A 5,240-nucleotide genomic window follows, 5' to 3' on the forward strand; every position below is an offset into this window, starting at 1 on the left:
ATTCAAGAAGTCGTGCCTACCTCCACAGTGGAATGGGATGTTCACTGTTTTGTTCAAGGGTTTATCTGAACGAAGTGCTTGGTCTGATGGAGCCAGCCGTTTATTTCTCTCCATTATGTATGGGATCTACAATGGCATCAACATGAACTACGGGTCTGTTCTGTGGCAACAACTCATTCAGAGTCTCTCCTCCGCTTCCAGACATTCAGAGATCTCGTATGCTCGGTTCTGAACCATTGTCACGAAATGGGTAATGGACAAGTACCACGTCCCCATTGTCACTGATGCTCCAATGTCTTCGATTGGTACCTTCCATACCACAAAGATCATTGTGTCGGACGCTTCAAAGTTTCCTTTCAACGGGTCTATCCCGGAAACCATGTATGGGGATGTTCCTGCTGATAGCCGGATTATCAGGACGTACAAGGAGTTCAAGCGTTCTGGTCCGAGGGATCTTACTCCGGAGATGCTGAAATCAATTCATGACGCCGACAAGCCTGCTCCAAGAGGCAAGAAGGCTGATAAGGGAAAACAGGTGGCAAAGGGGGCAAAAGGCCCGTCTCCAAAGAAGAGGAAAACCACCAGGGCTGCTCAGTCTCCACAGCAGAAGAGGAGAAAAACTCAACCGAGGCGAAAGCTGGTTATCGCTTCCTCCTCAAGCGAATCTGAGGGTGAGAGTTCTGATTCTGAAGACTCTCAACGTGGCAAGACTCCACCAAGATCTCCAACCCCTGAAGTTCATGTCTCTACTTCTCCTATATCCTCTCCACCTAAAACCATTCCTATTTCTATTCCCCCCATAACTTCCACTACTCAAATACCATCCACTTCCATCCCAATACCTCCACCAATATTCACCGAAGCAACCACAACAACCATTGCAGATGTTAGAACCAACGTATCTGATACGGGGGTTCATACTGACGCACCAAAATCCACCTCAGCACCCGAAACCACCCCTGCACCCGAAACCACACCTACACCCGAACAAACAACCCAACCTGAACCTACCCATACTACCGAACCACCAGCTTCACCACCACCATCTTCTCCTGGTCACGCATCAGAGGAAGAAGAACCACTCCTTGGCGGGGAGAATATGACTTTTGATTCGGTCTACTATAGCTCGTTTCAAGTACAAAGTGATGACGATGACGACGCTCCTGTCACCAAAAGGCATCTCCAGGAGCTCCATGACAAAATTGACTCGCTCATCGCCTCCTCTTCCAGTTCTCAGTCATCCCTATCTAATGCTGCAGTTCAGAAAATTATTGAAGCTTTCTCCAAAGCTCAGCACGCTTCCCTTGCTTCTGCCACCACCGCCATAGATGCCTCCACCAAAGCCTGTCAGGCTGCGACCGAAAAAGTCGATAAACTATTTACTGATGCCTCTTCCCTGTTGAAGTCTTTACAGGAAAGTGCCAACGCTGCCAAGACTACGCTGGAACCTATTGTCCAACAGCTGGCAACATCATTCGCAACTGAGTTGAAGTCCTTTGCTTCTCTTCGTCAAACAATTTCTGACGACAACTCAGCTTTTCGAACAACCATCGAAGAGCGTCTCTCCAAGCTTCAAGAAGATTTGGCTGCCGAGAACACTCTCATGGATGTTCTTGCAAGGAAGACTACCGCTCTAAAGGTCAAGAGCATTCAACTCTCCAACTCTCAACAGCAGATTGAATCTCTTCGATCTGAAAGAGAGGTGATAAAATCGTGTGTTTCGTATGTCCACTCTGCTATCTCCAACATCCTAGAAGCACATGATCCAATTCTCAACTACACTGTGAGGCGTGACCTTGCAGAGAAGCTCGCTCCCGCCCTCGCCCTACTCAGCAAAATCGAAGGGCTTCTTGATTTCGTGTCCATTCTGAAACAAGGGGGAGAGAAGGAAACAATGTCTCAACCACCTCCTACCTCAATAGCAACTCACACAACTGAACCTCCTCCAGTAGGCCAAGCCTCCGGTTCCGGTGTGAAAGACAAAGGCAAAAAGATTGCTGAGGAGGAAGAAGAAGAATATAAAGAGACAATCGCCGGCTTGTTGAAGCGTAAAGTCGAAACAATGAGGCTGACATCAGTGCTCGTGTGGCAAGAGAGGCTGAAGAAGCCGAACGTAAACAGAAGGAAGCCCACGACCTTCTTGAGAACAGGAAAACTCTGTTTCCTTCTTGGACTCTTGAGAGGATGATTAAAGAAACCATCGACACACCAAGTATCTTGTGGCTGGAACCTGTGATCTCTTTAGATCGGTCCAACACTGTCGACTTACAATTCGATATGACATTGACCCGAAAGGCGTTTATCTTTCATGCCTTTTCCAACGTTGCAGAGTTCCCTCACCCTCATCCACAGGTTGATCGGGACTTAATCAATTTCTATCTGAAGGCTGCTCAACCCCAATATCAGACTTGGAGCGCTCAGAAAATTGTCAACGTTCGGGTCTTGAAGCCGTACAGTGAAGGTAACTTCATCAACGTTCGGTTCAAGGTACTTCGGGGATCTGCCAAAACCGAACATGCTATTTCCCTTGCAGATCTTCCCAACCTTAATCCCCATGATTGGATTATCTTGCACAACATCCTCCTCACCAACGAAGCTAAATACGGTCCGATCATCGACCACTTCAAGAGGATGCTCGTGTGCTACATCATGGAAGTTGCATTGATGGATCAGGAGATTGCGAGCGTATTTAAGAAGAAACCTACAATATCTCCTGTTGGCTCTGCCAGTGATCTCAACCTGATGCAGATGGGGAAGATTGACCCGAGGAGGAACTCGGTCATGTTTACCAGGAATGAAGGACAAAAATGTCTCTTCGCCTTAGCAGACAAACATCTCTACACCACTGCCTGTTTGGAGCACGTTTTGGGGATCATCCACAGATGCAAGCAGAACACAACGGATGATGTCAAGTACTTTGATGACATGATTCAATGGTATATTCGGTTCAGACAGACTATTCTCGCTCTAATCTCACGTCTGTTTGATACTATAAAGAAGGTTCCCGCTGCTGGCCCAAGCAAGAAGAAGAAGTAGTCTCGCTCCAATTTGACGCAAAGGGGGAGATTGTTGGGTCGTGTTTTGTATTTTGTGTTGCGTCTATTGGGCTCGTTAGCTAGTCCATTATGTATCTCCGTTATGGTCCTGTCCATCCGTGAGTTTAGTAGGGTTTAGTATATATATAGGAGCTTGCATGCATCCTAGAAGGTAACGATAGAATAGAACGATCAGAGATTTATTCAGCAAGTTTTTTATTATCGTTCTTGTAACCCTAAAATCCTCTACAGCGGAAGTTCTTAGTCGAGCTCTACTGAGGATTGTTTGATCTAATCATTCGACACATCTTGATCCATACTTGTGTTATTTACTGCTTTTACATTCATCGCATTACCTGTTAAGAAGATCTAATCGATCATTAAGTTTGTTTATAACTTAACACATTTTACCACAAACCCCTTTAAATTTACCACCTACCACCTTAAATTTACCGCTTGTCATATTCAATTTACTACCTAGCACCATTAATTTACCACCTACCAATTTGAGCATTATATAAAAAGTTGTAATCCTATGAGGCTCTTCTTCACCTAAAATTAACATTATCTAAATTTGGTGTTTAACATTATAAATAAGAAGATTGTTATATTTTTTCTTATATTAACTTAATTCCTAAAACCTAAAGGAACCATTACCAGATAAGGTGTTTGATGACATTGTCGAACCGATGACGAAACCTAAAGAAACTAAACAAAGCGACTATTACACTCTATAAATCAAAGAAAATTTAAACATTTTAAAATCTACCATGAACCATCATTGTTTACAAAAATACTTATTATTTCAAAAGTAACATAATATCTGAGTGTCCCAGATAAACCAATCACATGAAAATAGGAAGATGTGCACGATCTTGTCTTTGCTTTCCCACGATCCTCTGAAGTCCTAAAACAATAAACAAAAACTATAAGCCAAAGCTTAGTGATTTCCCCCAAACTACCAACATACCACATAACAGGCAAGCTTACAAACGTGAGCAGTCAGCCTGAATGGACCGCCTGCCAACAACCTATTTGAACCGCTCTACGGACTGTCAGCCTGACTGGGCCACCTCGTAGGGTCTACAGCCTATCCGGTCATCCACGGGTGGCTTGGCCTACAACACAATGTGGGACCGCCTCAACCCTAACCAAGATATGTCGACATCTGTAACATGCAAACATAAACATAGAACCAACAAATATAGATTTACTATCATTCCTATCCTAGCATAACACTATCCTATAATCAGGATACATAATCTAACGGGCCGGCATTGGTGCCTTCGACCCACGAATACAATGAGGAAAACTCACCTCTGATTCTGAATGCAATATGAATAAATCTCTGATCTGAAATCGGCTCTACTCGACACCTATTACCCACAATATATTCCAACTAAAAGTAATACCAAATTACCCAAAATTCCCTTATGTCAAACTTAGTCAAGGGTCAAAGTTAACAAACCAGCCGACTCAACCCAACCAAGTATGCTGGGCGTACTCCTCTGTATGCATGGCATACTGGATGGATAACTAGGGATTATGGGCTTGGCCATATACGCACAATGTACCAATTGGTACGCCCGACCTAAGCAGTTGAACCCTTCTGAATTCATTAAGAGCTTAATACTTGATCTCTTACATCCAAAATGCCGATCCGAGTCCAAAATGTCATTCTTGATTTGATGTCGGGTGCGGCTCCTATTGCCAAGGCACCCTATCGCCTTGTGCTGCCAGAGATGCAGGAGTTATCCTCATAGCTCCAGGAGCTGCTGGGGAAAGGGTTTATTAGGCCGAGTAGCTCGCTGTGGAGAGCTCCGATTATTTTTTTAAGAAAAAGGATGGTTCACACCGAATGTGCATTGATTACCGGGAGTTGAAAAAGTGACGGTCAAGAACCGTTATCCACTTCCGAGGATCGACGATCTGTTCGATCAGTTGCAGGGTGCATCTTCGTTTTCCAAGATCGATTTGAGGTCTGGGTATCATCAGATGAGGGTTCGCGAGGAGGATGTCCCGAAGACAGCCTTCAGGACACGTTATGGGCACTATGAGTTCGTGGTGATGCCCTTCGGGCTCACCAACGCACTGGCGGCATTCATGGATCTAATGAACCGAGTGTGTAGGCCCATGCTGGATCGTTTGGTGATTATGTTCATCGATGATATCTTGGTGTATTCGAGGTCCAGAGAGCAGCATGAG

The sequence above is a fragment of the Lactuca sativa genome, chromosome 4 (genome assembly GCF_002870075.4).
Source record: "Lactuca sativa cultivar Salinas chromosome 4, Lsat_Salinas_v11, whole genome shotgun sequence".
NCBI classification, from domain to species: Eukaryota; Viridiplantae; Streptophyta; class Magnoliopsida; order Asterales; family Asteraceae; genus Lactuca; species Lactuca sativa.